Here is a 13,942-nt window from a genome sequence, read left to right as displayed (position 1 = left end):
CCCCCACCTTCATATCGGCCAGGGAAGAAAAAAAAAGGAGCAAAGAAGAGGATTGTGGAACATGTAGTCCCGAGGACTGGCAGCCCCACTGTAACACAGAAACTGCAGCCCACACAGCATGCTCAGCTGAATGGGAGAGAGAGAGAGACAGGAGCCCGGGAAAGCTTTCGGGGAAGTACACCCAGGACTCCAGAGGGAGAGGACAGTGCTGAGAGAACACCATCAGAGAGAGAACCCTGCTGCCCTGCACCACCAGAGGGAAAGCCACACAGCCTAGCGCCATCCCTGGCGGAGAAAGGAATGGAGTCATTGCCAGAATACAGATCTGGGCTCTACCCAGCGGAGTCGCCACGGGCAATTCAGAGTGAGCTGACTCCTGATCAGAGGAACCGTTGTTGCTAGGTCAGGTGAGAGGGCCAATCGGCTATTATCTACTAACGTCCATAGGAACTGCAGTCTCTGACCATCTCTTGTAACATGTCTGCAGTCTCTGACCATCTCGTGTACTATTTCTGCAGTCTCTGACCATCTCCTGTACTATATCTCCAGTCTCTGACCATCTCCTGTAGTATGTCTGCAATCTCTGACCATCTCCTGTAATATGTCCGCAGTCTCTGACCATTACTTGTATTATGTCTGCAGTCTTTGACCATCTTCTGTATTATGTCTGCCATCTCTGACCGTCTCCTGTAGTATGTCTGCAGTCTCTGACCGTCTCCTCTAATATGTCTGCATTCTCTGACCATCTCCTGTACTATGTCTGCAGTCTCTGACCATCTCTTTTAACATGTCTGCAGTCTCTGACCATCTCTTGTATCATGTCTGCAGTCTCTGACCATCTCCTGTATTATGTCTGCAGTCTCTGAACATCTCTTGTATCATGTCTGCCGTCTCTGACCATTTCTTGTATTATGTCTGCAGTCTCTGGCCATCTCTTGTATTATGTCTGCAGTCTCTGACCATCTCTTGTATCATGTCTGTAGTCTCTGACCATCTCCTGTATTATGTCTGCAGTCTCTGACCATCTCTTGTATTTTGTCTGCAGTCTCTGATCATCTCCTGTATTATGTCTGCCGTCTCTGACCATCTCTTGTATTTTGTCTGCAGTCTCTGACCATCTCCTGTATCATGTCTGCAGTCTCTGACCATCTCTTGTATCATGTCTGCAGTCTCTGACCATCTCCTGTAGTATATCTGCAGTCTCTGACCATCTCTTGTATAATGTCTACTGTCTCTAACCATTTCCTGTACTATGTCTGGGGCCTCTCTCTAACAGACACTCTAACAGAAGCCCTCTCTGTGTGCATCAGAGACACTCCCCTCCAGGTCTCATTAGTGTACGCTCTTCCTGCATTTTCTTTATTGTTAAAAGATCATGGGAGGATCCCAGGGTAACGAAGACTTCTTAGGGGAGCATCTCTGTGTTTGAGTCGTTGTCATAGTAACATTTGTAAAGGGGAGGAGTTGGTAAGATGACCACGCCCACGTGGGGGCGCCAGAAATATTTCTGCACCCAGGCGTCTGTGACCCTAGGATCGGCCCTGCCAGGATATATATATGTGTGTATATATATTTTATTTGTATTTATTTATTTCAGGTACTTATATAGCGCCGTCAATTTACGCAGCGCTTTACATATATATATTATACATTCACATCAGTCCCTATACCCTCAAGGAGCTTACAATCTAAGGTCCCTAACTCACATTCATACCTATACTAGGGCCGATTTAGACAGGATCCAATTAACCTACCAGCATGTCTTTGGAGTGTGGGAGGAAACCGGAGTACCCGGAGGAAACCCACGCAGACACAGGGAGAACATGCAAACTCCAGGCAGGTAGTGTCGTGGTCGGGATTCGAACCAGCGACCCTTCTTACTGCTAGGCGAGAGTGCTACCCACTGCGCCACTTATAATAAATAATATATATATATATATATATATATATATATATATATATATATATATATATATATATATATATATATATATATATATATATATATATATATATATATATATATATATATATATAATATATATGCATTTTATAGTTGCCCCCCTACTTTTGTCCCTGTCCCCCCATGTGCCCCCTCTAAATATGAAAGCTGGAGACCCACTGATAAAAAAAGCAGAGGGACTTGCAAATGACTTCTGTAATAGAAGTCAATGCAAGTTGCCTGACGTTATCTATGGAAAGACTTCTCTCCTCCCTGGGCAGCCTGCCAAGTCTGATAAGAAGATACATTGTATCTGTTCAGGTTCTTTTATCAATGAGCTGAACTCAGTGTGGAGGAGTTCTCAGTTTAACCATTTAAAGACTAAATATTTTCTGACACTTGTTGCTTACAAGTAAAAATCCTGTATTTTCTGCTAGAAAATCACTTAGAACTCCCAAACATTATATATATATATTTTTTAGCAGAGACCCTAGGGAATAAAATAGCGGTTGTTGCAATATTTTATGTCACACGGTATTTGCGCAGCGGTCTTTCAAACGCAATTTAAAAAAAAAAAAAATACACTAATGAAATTAAAAAAAAAAAATAAGCAGTAAAGTTAGCCCATTTTTTTTCGTCCAAACGTTTTGATTACCTGTTTTTGTGTATTTAATATTTAAGATATAGTTATTTTTTTTTATCTAAATTATACATACAAGTGAACTGATTGGAGGTTTGTTTTGTTTAATAAATGTTTAAATGTAAAAAATTTTCTGTATCACTTATTACTTAAGGCTGCTTTCACACTGGAGCGGGCATGCGTTCACGGTAAAACGCTGTTAGTTTTAGCGGCGCTTTACCGTCATTTTAGCGGCGCTATTCAGCTGCTAGCGGGGAGCTTATAACCCAGCTAGTGGCCGAGGAAGGGGTAAATGCGCCGCTGAAGCGCTGCTGCCGAAACGCTTTGCAGGCGCTTCGGCAGCGGTGCCCATTCATTTCAATGGGCAAGAGTTGTGGAGCAGCGGTATACACACCGCTCCAAAGATGCTGCTTGCAGGACTTTTTTTTAACATCCTGCCAGCGTATCGCCTCGGTGTGAAAGCACTCGGGATATCACACGGAGACTGCAGGGGAGCCGTTTTACAGGCACTTTACAGGCGCTATTTTTAGCCCAAAAGCACCTGAAAAATGCCCCAGTGTGAAAAGGGTCTAACTGTTAGATTTTATGAGATGAAGGGAAAAAAAAAATCTGCCTAATATATCGGCCCAAAAAAATTGGCATCATATATCGGCCATCGGCCACCGCGATTTCTAAATATCGGCATCGGCCAGAGAAAAACCCATATCGGTCGACCTCTACAGGAGATGGTGAGAGAATGCAGAGATGATACAAGAGATGGTCAGAGATAAATAGAAAAATTGGGCGCAAAACCATATATATATATATATATATATATATATATAAAAATATGATGATATCACCCAACCATGCGTGAGTGCACCATATATACCAGCACATATACCATAAATATGACAACAAATCAGTCCAGCATAAGTGATAAATTTATATCTAAAAAACATATATGTAGGTCAATTCTTTTGTATATGTAGTGACTCCAACACCATGCCTTGTTAAAGTGCAGTGTGCATAATTCTTCTTAAGTGCTTTACCCGAAGTGTCATATAAATCTGCTCACCAGATATCTCCGGCCACAAAGTGACCACCAGGCATGTAATAAAGGGTAAAACCTTCCTCGGCTAGCTGGGATCCTCCAAGCCAAGTTTAACTCCAATCGACCGTTTCCAATATCGATCATAATGTATTCAATCATAGATGGTGAATGGTAATTCCTTAAAAAGATCGTTCCTCCAAGTATTACACTCTGAGGTGTAAATCCAACGCTTCTTATCTTTAGATATGTGAAAATTGGCTCCCCCATAAACGAGCCACAGAGAGGCAATATAATGTAATACTGTCTTTAATAAAAAAGCACTTACATGCCTATGTAAGGTACAGCAGATAGCAGCACAGCTGGGGGATGAGGCAGAGGCCGGTCCGTCATTCGGTGTATAAAACGGAAAGCTCAGCGTGCGTCTCAGCTGGGAATAGAAGTGTAAACTCCTGTATCAAGAGTCCCAAGCCTCGTTTTCAATGCATTTCGTGCTCAAGCGCACATCATCACGCCATTTTCCATAGCCGCCAAGTGTATCACTCGGCCCCGCCCCGTCATTGGTTTGATTGACAGCAGCGGGAGCCAATGGCTGCGCTACTATCAATCATCCAATGAAGAGCCCACAAGAGCTGGGGGAAAGCAATGCGGGATCGCGCCCATGGAGATTCGATGCTCAGGTAAGTAAAACAGGGGCTCGGGGGGGGGGGGGGGCAGAGAGTGCAAGGGGTTTTTTACAACCCCTTTATTAACTGGAAATGTTAATCAAGCTCTCTTAGTACTAGTACTAGTTAGTTACTTTTTTTCTTTCTCAGACTATTTTGCTATAACTTTGGGCCGTATCTGTCTGCAGCAGTGTTCAGTGGATATACTCAGGCCCATGACCTGTTTAAAAGCTGTTGCAGATGTGACTCTAACCAGTCAAAATGGTGCTGGAAACATGGCTGAGCCCTTGTTTTATTGGGAAAACAGTATAGTACATGAGAATGCTTTTTGCACCTATGACTTTATAAACATGCTAACATTTTACTTATAAATAAAAAGTATTCACGACACGTTTTGTTTTTTGTTTTTTCTAAAAAAAAAAAAAGCAGTTTACTTTTAGGCTCTGTTTCTCTAATTGAATCTGCCAAAGGCCATCTGAACAGAGCATTTGAACATTCAGCTACTGTATGTAAGTAAAATTTTAGCTAGAGCTATTGTGCTCTGTAAACAACAGTTCCATAGATATGTAAATGTAGCACCCTCCTAGGTAGGTGCTAGACTTAGTAAGATATGTTTTTTGAGCTCATTGCCCAACAGTGGAGCTTTTTGATAGGAAAATGTAGCTTGGTTGACTGTCTAACAGTAAAGCTGCAATCTGTAAGTTGAGTCTGCTCAGAGTGCTTAGCTGCTGCTAGTTCTGCCTATGGCTTCCTCTGTATCCAGGAGACTAGAGAAGTTTCTGGATGATAGGTGTGGAGCTATGCAGATGGCATCATAAATATTAATAAAGGCTCAGCCTATTCCAGAGAGACTGGCTCTTATGGCATGCTGAGTGGCTGTATTTATTCTGTGAGCACACTGAGCTTTTCCTGGAGAGGAATGGTCCAAGCTAAGGAGAGGACACGCTGCCCTCCCAGGGATCTACTACCATGTTGCCTCAGGTGGGCGACCTGAGGGCGTGAATCTAGTGACCCTGGTTCTAATGGAGCTGACTGAGGTGGCTATCTACCGAGGATCTGGTCTGGTATCATGGAGAAAAGGTGACCAGCTGCACTTGGGCCTTGTGAGTACAGACACCTCTTAAAGGATCTCATAGACTTTTAAACCCCCTCTGGTGCTAGAAAGTCAGCCATGGGTCTGGCCAAGAGAACACTGGCTGGTGTTCTGAAGAGCTTTGTCCATTTAACGTTTTACTACAAGAGACTTTGCTCAAGCTTGTAACTACTTTTACTGCTGCCTTAAAGGAGAAGTCTACTATCTGCTTCCTGCAAGGACTTCACCAAAGCTCAGCCAAGAGATTAGTTAGAGTCCTCCATTGTATATAGTTTATTTCTGGAGTATCCTATGCTATTCCCCAATCCCTATCAAGTTTATCAAAAAATAAGACTACAAAAATAACTCCTCTAGACTGATCATTAAAGAAATGAGTGAAAGTGTATGCACCTGGATGCGAAAAATACCTTTTGCCTGGCTGTGAGGCAAAGTTTGGGGAAGACCTGGGCAAAATTCCGGCGGCTCCTGCAGGCGTAGCGCTATATAAATATCCACCAGAAACTACAATCTGAGTTTTGATTAAATTAATCCTTTTAATGGAAAGAAAATGTAAGTGATTTCAATTACAGGATGTCCATACTTGGTCCAGGTCCCAAACTCATCTTTCCAGTACCAATTCCACTCAGTGGTCAGTACATATTCTGTCGGGTGACAGATGATGGGGTAGAGACTCTGTGGATTTGTTTATCACCAGCTTTCATGGTCTGAAAGTCAACTGATCTGTAGATACATAAAAAGGAGGCAGTATTATAATGTTGTCTTCTTATATATTGTAGACCAGTAATTATGCAGTAAGACCACTTCAGGATACGTCCTCCAACCAAGTCACCAGGCCCCTCTCCAGACCAGCACTCTGCATGATCCTTCCATGATGGGTCCTCCCCTGGGATCTTCTCGGTTGTCCAGCTTCTTCACTCAGGACAGGCAGCTTAGGACCATTCCTTTGCTGCTGTGGTAGGCCCCAGACAGGCTCCTGAGCCCACCCACACGCCGCAGCGACGTGGGCCTCTGGAACGGAGGACCACGAGGTGGTACTCTTAACACATACCTGTCGGTCAGGAGGGCCAGCAGGTGGCTGAAAACGAACCCCAAAATATGGCGTCTGTTCCATAAATACCCTCTCCCAGAATGCAACTCGGAGGACCACCTCCACCGAGTTATCTCCGGGACAGAGGAGCACTCATACGCTTCAACACGGTGCTTTTCCAACACTGGCCCATGGTGACAACGACACCCACTGGCACAGTGTGGAACCACATGCAACTAAGCCAAGCTGGAATAGAGGCGAATCTAACTTCCTCTAACAAGTGACCCACTAGATTTACGTATCAGCTGTAGATCAAAAATCTACCAGCGCTACATACTCCCCCCACTACAATAGACGTTGTCCTCAACGTCTGTCACAAAAACAATAACTCCCAGGCCTGAGAGCAGGTATTTGAGCTTAAAACTTGGATTCAAGTAAAGAAGAAGGAAAGACAGTAGAAAAACATTATAAGATTAACATTTTTAAAACAATATGTTCACATCCGCAAACAAAACCATCCTATGACTGTATATAACCTCACTATCTATCTTAGCTGAAAAGCCTAACAGCTTGATAGGAGATCAAATAGTTCCTGAAAAGGAAAACATATTAAACATAAATGCGACCTATACAGTTTCAGGAGCAAAGTCTCATTTAAAAAAATTAAACTCTCTTCCCATTATCTATATCAGAATAATCTTTAGGAGTCCATCCCTATATATATATACACAATTTTTCTTAAATGAAAGAAATCCGGCTAGCAAAAAGAAGTCCTTGGATTTGAAACACTGAGATGAATATTCAGATCTTGACCACAAAGATCTCTATATACTGACACTAACTAACTAACTAACTATCCCAAAGTTCTTTTGTCCATAATTACCAATAAAACCGGGGATCTGGCAATGTCAGTGTTTTTCCCAGTTTATCCACTGTAGTGATGAAATATACAACGTCCTCTTTTCCAGGTCTGCAAATGACCACTTTGTCAGAATGAATGTGCCGACCATAGTTCCAGTGCATAAAGCATCCACTGAAGCGTTCATCCATAGCAACAGAACAACCAGTTTTTCGGAAAGGCTTAGGCACAGACAAATAATCCCAAACAGCTTCACTGTACCAAAGCTCCCGGTTAAATTCAATCACTTGCATTATGTCCTGAGGGACATAAGGGAACTCCAAACCATATTCTGTAGCTACACGCTTGTTCAACATTCTCTGCAAACAAGCAAGTTTCGGTAAGGATCTATTTTTTCCCATACCAGGAGGCACACATGAATCCAATGATTTGCTCACCATAGACCCAGCCGGTGTATGAAGTGAACTAGCAACTTTTGACAATGTCTCATTTACAGTGCTGTGTGGCTCCACACAGGGTGACTTCTTCCCAGAACTCAGGGCTGTCCATTCAGGGAAAGTCATATCAGAGGCGACATCCTCGCCTTGGGCCCATAACAGCTCTTGTGACATAGTCTCAAATAGGTCATCATCACCAGAGAGATCCGACATGGATTCTATCTCCGAATCTCCCAGCTCTTCTGCTGGCAGATATTTATTTACAGTCCCAGATACATTTCCCATTAATTGCTCACCCGTTCCTGCCGTGGACGTTGTTGGATCCGGTTCGGGTAGTCTCTGGGGTAGGCCTCGACCACGGCTGCGGGAAGCCTTCACATATCCCACCTTCCTCTGGACAGGTACAACGGGGATAGGCGTAGTGGACGCGGAAATCAAAGTAACATCCACTGATGAATCGGTAACAGCAGTGTCTCTCTCCGGAACATTCTCGGCAACAACAGGCAAAGTCACGGCCTGCCGTTCTCTTCCAGCAGAAGTAGCAGCTTCTACTGTGGCGACACCTGTAGCCCAGTCCATACGATAAGCACGGGGCAACATGGTAGGTTGCTCCACCACAAACAAATACTCTCCACATTGCGGGCAGCGACCAAATGGACGGAGATGTACGGCCAGTCCTTCACATTTGTGGCAAATCATGCCCAGCCCTTCGATATCTCCGACGGTATAGAGAACAAACCTCCCCTGCGGCTTCAGACGAATGCCGGTATCTGTAAGCAGGGTTCCAGTCAGCACAGTACTCGACACGGTACTCGCAGGGAACATTCTTGGTCCCATAATTGGCTGCATCGCCGGAAAAGACATGGCCACACTCTGATCTTTTCAGTACGATCACAAGGCCTCTCTTCTTCTCTGGCGCCAAACACACACACACGTCCCACGCGGTATCAAGTAGGGTAGGCTCCTCCCACTTGTTCTTCTGATCACGTAGTTCCCGGGCTTTTACTGGCGCCCGCCGCCTACGCACTCAGAAATAAAGTCCTGCAAGTTTTAACCTCTTCTTCTCCTGAGAAAATGACAAAGTCCAGCTCTCACCGTAAACTCCCAGTGAAACACCTCTCTAGGTTGCGAGAATTGATGGCCAACAAATCCCGGACGACCCCCCACATGCAGCAATAACTCTTGGTGGAGCTGCTGGTTTAAAGCGGGCTGTTACCTTCACTCTCGATACCTCTGTTTCACCGGCACCGGGTCTAGGGTTCCGTTGAGTTTACCTCTGGGCGATGTAAGCACTGAACACTCGAGTATATTTTTCAATGCTTTAATGAACAAATAAAGGAAGTAGCAGGAAAGAGGCAGAAGGAAAGCTGCAGGGAAGCTCAAATACCTTTCCGTAGTATTCTTCAGAACATTCTTTGCAAATGAACACTTGTAGCTGAATAGTCTCCCCTTTATAGGACTTAATCTTTGCCCGCCTGGATAGACATCTCTCACTTGCCTAGCAGCCAGTACGCAGCACGAACAAAAGTCTCTGCCACAGACTTGTTTGGAATAAAACCCGTACGATCCTCTGCCACAGGATGTATTTGTCACGTACCTGGTAGGTTGTGAGCCTGAAGTGCAGGAAAAGACCTCCCTTACAGCTCCCACTCCCGTTCCCCTGGAATGGAGACAGAGGGCCTGGAGTGAAGAGTGGTATGGGTGCCTGGCAGGATCAACAGTTGCTGAAAGTCCAGTAGTGGTGGCACCCTCTGGAGTCAGTAGTCTGAGGAGTAGACTGAGGACAGAGACTGGAATACAGGACTGGAACCAGGAACAACAGCAGGTAATAGCAGACTGGAAGCTGGACTGGAACAACAGCAGAAGATAGCCTGGAACACTGGACTGGAACCAGGAACAACAGCAGGTAATAGACTGGAACGCTGGACTGGAACACAGCAGAAGGTAGCCTGGAACGCTGGACTGGAACACAGCAGAAGGTAGCCTGGAACGCTGGACTGGAACCAGGAACAACAGCAGGTAATAGCAGACTGGAAGCTGGACTGGAACAACAGCAGAAGATAGCCTGGAACACTGGACTGGAACCAGGAACAACAGCAGGTAATAGACTGGAACGCTGGACTGGAACACAGCAGAAGGTAGCCTGGAACGCTGGACTGGAACACAGCAGAAGGTAGCCTGGAACGCTGGACTGGAACCAGGAACAACAGCAGGTAATAGCAAACTGGAAGCTGGACTGGAACCAGGAACAACAGCAGGTAATAGCAGACTGGAAGCTGGACTGGAACAACAGCAGAAGATAGCCTGGAACGCTGGACTGGAACACAGCAGGAGGTAGCCTGGAACGCTGGACTGGAACACAGCAGGAGGTAGCCTGGAACGCTGGGCTGGAACACAGCAGAAGGTAGCCTGGAACGCTGGACTGGAACCAGGAACAACAGCAGGTAATAGCAAACTGGAAGCTGGACTGGAACCAGGAACAACAGCAGGTAATAGCAGACTGGAAGCTGATGAACACAGCGGAGGGTCAACAAGCCGGTGGTCAGTAACGTTCAGACAGCAGAGGTACCAGGGGTAATGCAGAGGGATGGTCAGGCAAGCCAAGAGGGTCTGGTGCAGGCAGATAGCAGGATCGTCAAACAGGAAGCCGGGTCAGATAACAGGAAACACAGATCAGGTCAGGTAACACTCACAGAACGCTGTAGAGCAGACAGCGGGGATGGAGTGTGACAGGCAGGTTTAAATAGCCCGTCTGACACCAGCGGAAGTGCGCGCGCGCGTGCCCGTGCGTGACCGCACCGTGAACGCGCGCGCATGCGCAATGGGACCCGTGGCCGGGTTCCCGTGCGCCTGGGACGCCGGTTACTGGCAGGATCTTCATGACAGTATTGGTTTAAGATAAATGTCAGACACAGTACTTTAACAACCTTTAAGTACAACCTTTAAGCCAACATTAAGGTGGTACTCTTAACACATACCTGTCGGCCAGGAGGGCCAGCAGGTGGCTGAAAACGAACCCCAAAATATGGTGTCTGTCCCATAAATACCCTCTCCCAGAATGCAACTCGGAGGACCACCTCCACCGAGTTATCTCCGGGACAGAGGAGCACTCATACGCTTCAACACGTTGCTTTTCCAACACTGGCCCATGGTGACAACGACACCCACCGGCACAGTGTGGAACCACATGCAACTCAGCCAAGCTGGAACAGAGGCAAATCTAACTTCCTCTAACAAGTGACCCACTAGATTTACCTATCAGCGGTAGATCAAAATTCTACCAGCGCTACATATAATGATTGTTATAACATAGTAAAAGCTTGGTGAATTGACCCATACATCATTTCCCCTTATTTTTTCCTCATTTACATCCGAGCTTGCAGAACTTCCAATTATTAGAAAGACAAATCTCTGGTGTTTTCTCTAACGACACTAAAATGAATACACAAGAAGATTAAAAAGAACAATGGTTTGGCATTTGAATTACTGATACTTTAAAGTAAAGAAATTGCTCCCAACCACCCCCCTCCCCCACAATAATAACTTTAGGTCCATAGGTGTCCCCAGTCTTCTGGGGTTGAATGATGCTGGGTGACTAGAAGACTGAGGATGTTCTGATGACCCTGAGTGGGCATAACCACAGCTTCATGCATTCACTACAGGCTTCCTGTAGAAAACTAAAGGAGAGAGACAGCTGCAGTAAGCGGTCCATATCACAGGATTCTCCTGCTCAGAGACAAAGGGGTTGATTTACTAAAACTGGAGAGTGCAAAATCTGGTGCATCTCTGCATGGTAGCCAATCAGCTTCCAGCTTCAGCTGGTTCAATTAAGCTTTCACAAAAAGAAAAAATTGGTTTCTATGCAGAGCTGCACCAGATTTTGCACGCTACAGGTTTAGTAAATCAACCCCAAAGTGTCACACTTTATTACTGCACAAATATGAAAGAAATATAAAAAGCACACAATTCAAGTAAAAATACACGACTTTTGTATTCATGCTACGTTCACTCCTAAGCATTTTGCGGTGCGTTTTGCAGAAACTCACTACAGTTCAGTTAACATTATTTGCTATGGGTCACGTTCACACCTTCACGTTTTCAACTGGAGCGGTTTTTGGAAAGGGTCAGGGACTTTTTTACCCACAGCAGTTTGCTTTTTTTGTTCCATAGACTTTAATGGAAAGGCACCAGAAACACAAGTACTGCATTTTTTATGTGTTTCCGCAGCATTTTGCGTTTTTAACCTGCATGCCAAAAAACACATCCCCTAACAAAAGACTTCCCAGGCTTAATTCAAATTCTGCCCACTGACACCAAAGATGGGAAACAGTTCCTGCCAAGGACACCAATAATGGGAAACAGTTCCTGCCACTGACACCAATGATGGTCCACTGTTCTGCCCACTAACACCAATGATGGGAAACAGTTCCTGCCACTGACACCAATGATGGTCCACTGTTCTGGCCACTGACACCAATAATGGGAAACAGTTCCTGCCACTGACACCAATGATGGTCCACTGTTCTGCCCAATGACACCAATGATGTGAAACAGTTCCTGCCACTGACACCAATGATGGTCCACTGTTCTGCCCACTGACACCAATGATGGGAAACAGTTCCTGCCACTGACACCAATGATGGTCCACTATTCTGCTCACCAACACCAATAATGGAAAACAGTTCCTGCCACTGATGATAACTTACTTCCTGTGACATCAAAGCTGTCATATATTCCCATTGGCCAAAAAGAAAAAACGGAAAATGCGTCAAAAACTTGTGTTCAAAATCGCAAAACGCACCACAAAACACACCTGAAAAACAGCAGACTGCATAGATGTGAACATAGCCTTACACAATATTTTCTGATCTGAGAGTTCACCATTAGTGGAAAGCACCAATCAAGACAATCAGAGATATAGTTGGCTGAAGTTAAACTACAGGAGGGGGTGGATACAAGACCAGTTGTTCCTTATTTGAGAGAGCAGTAGGGATTACAGGAAACTCCTACGCAGTGCAGGTGTGATTATATGTTGAATTATTGCACAGATCTGGAAGAACTGCAAAGGAGACACCTTGATTTTAGAGACATTACCTGTTAAGCCTGGTTTCAGCTTAAAATTAGTATCCTTCCTTACCAACAGGATGATGAAAGAGGTTGACTCTAGCTCAACTTTTGGAGGAAAATTCTTGATATGCATATAATTTAAAATGAATATAATTGTGGATCTACTGATTGTGTTCACAAAAAAACAGATTATGCATTTGACTTTTCTTATGTTTAATTTGGGAGATCCCAGATGTTAGATTTACTTCATATGATAATTAGTGGAATATGATTACCTTCTTTTTTTCTTTTCCTGCTCCTGTTGTCTGAGTCTTGAGAATCATAATTTTTTCTTGGATTTCCTATCCCTGTGCATCCTGCCTTCTGTCGAGCCTCCCTGGCCTCTGTATTATTATTTGTAAAATAAAATACTGCGCTAACAATCTAAGTGAAAAAAAATATAGCAGCGACTAAAGTGTTGTACAGCACAAATCAGAATAATAAGGGAAAAAAAGTTGCGCTAATAAATGTGGTAAGAGCAGCAAAATGAGTGCCACAAATGAATAATTAAAAACAAAACAAACAAAGTGATATTGAATGTACAGGTGAAAAAAAAATCCTTGTTGAAGTGAATATGATGCATAAATGGGACATCCCTCTTCAAAAAAATCTGCCGCTTACCAGAGGGTGTTGGTCCCTTGTCACAGGGGACCACACTGAGCGGACAGCTGTAACCCCAGCCCTGGATCTCACAGACAGGCACTGGATGACATCGCGTCCAAAAGAATCCTCTCCATGGATCACAGCAGGATGGTGTATTTACCATAAAAAACACAAGATGCTCCACATAAAACCTTTTAACATTTATTGAATATTAGAAAGCCAAATGAACACTTACAGGTCAGCAGATAAATGTCAGCAAAAAAGAGAAAAGCCGGCCGGCTCCAGAACAGCCCGTACCTTCCTGGACTTAGACGTGTAGCGGTGACGTCAGGACGTGGCTCCTCCTCCCATGGGAAGGAGGAGCCAAATGTTAAAAGATTTTATGCTATGTGGAGCATCTTGTGTTTTTTTATGGTAAATACACCATCCTGCTGTGATCCATGGAGAGGATTCTTTTGGACGCAATGTCATCCAGTGCCTGTCTGTGAGATCCCGGGCTGGGGTTACAGCTGTCCGCTCAGTGTGGTCCCCTGTAACAAG

The 13,942-nt window shown here is 44.6% G+C and overlaps 1 protein-coding gene across 1 annotated transcript in view; it reads right to left on the bottom strand.

Moving 5' to 3' along the window:
• Positions 1-13,731, bottom strand: part of LOC141132726 (zinc finger CCCH-type antiviral protein 1-like) — a 162,172-nt gene extending 148,441 nt beyond the window's left edge. Inside the window, exon 1 of the mRNA XM_073621491.1 lies at positions 13,638-13,731. The gene's annotated coding sequence lies outside the window, so the exon portion shown is untranslated. The remainder of the gene's footprint in view (positions 1-13,637) is intronic.
• Positions 13,732-13,942: the final 211 nt, after the last annotated feature.

Source organism: Aquarana catesbeiana, linkage group LG03, assembly GCF_042186555.1.
Source record: "Aquarana catesbeiana isolate 2022-GZ linkage group LG03, ASM4218655v1, whole genome shotgun sequence".
In the NCBI taxonomy this organism is placed as follows: domain Eukaryota; kingdom Metazoa; phylum Chordata; class Amphibia; order Anura; family Ranidae; genus Aquarana; species Aquarana catesbeiana.
This window is presented reverse-complemented; position numbering and strand designations above follow the sequence as displayed.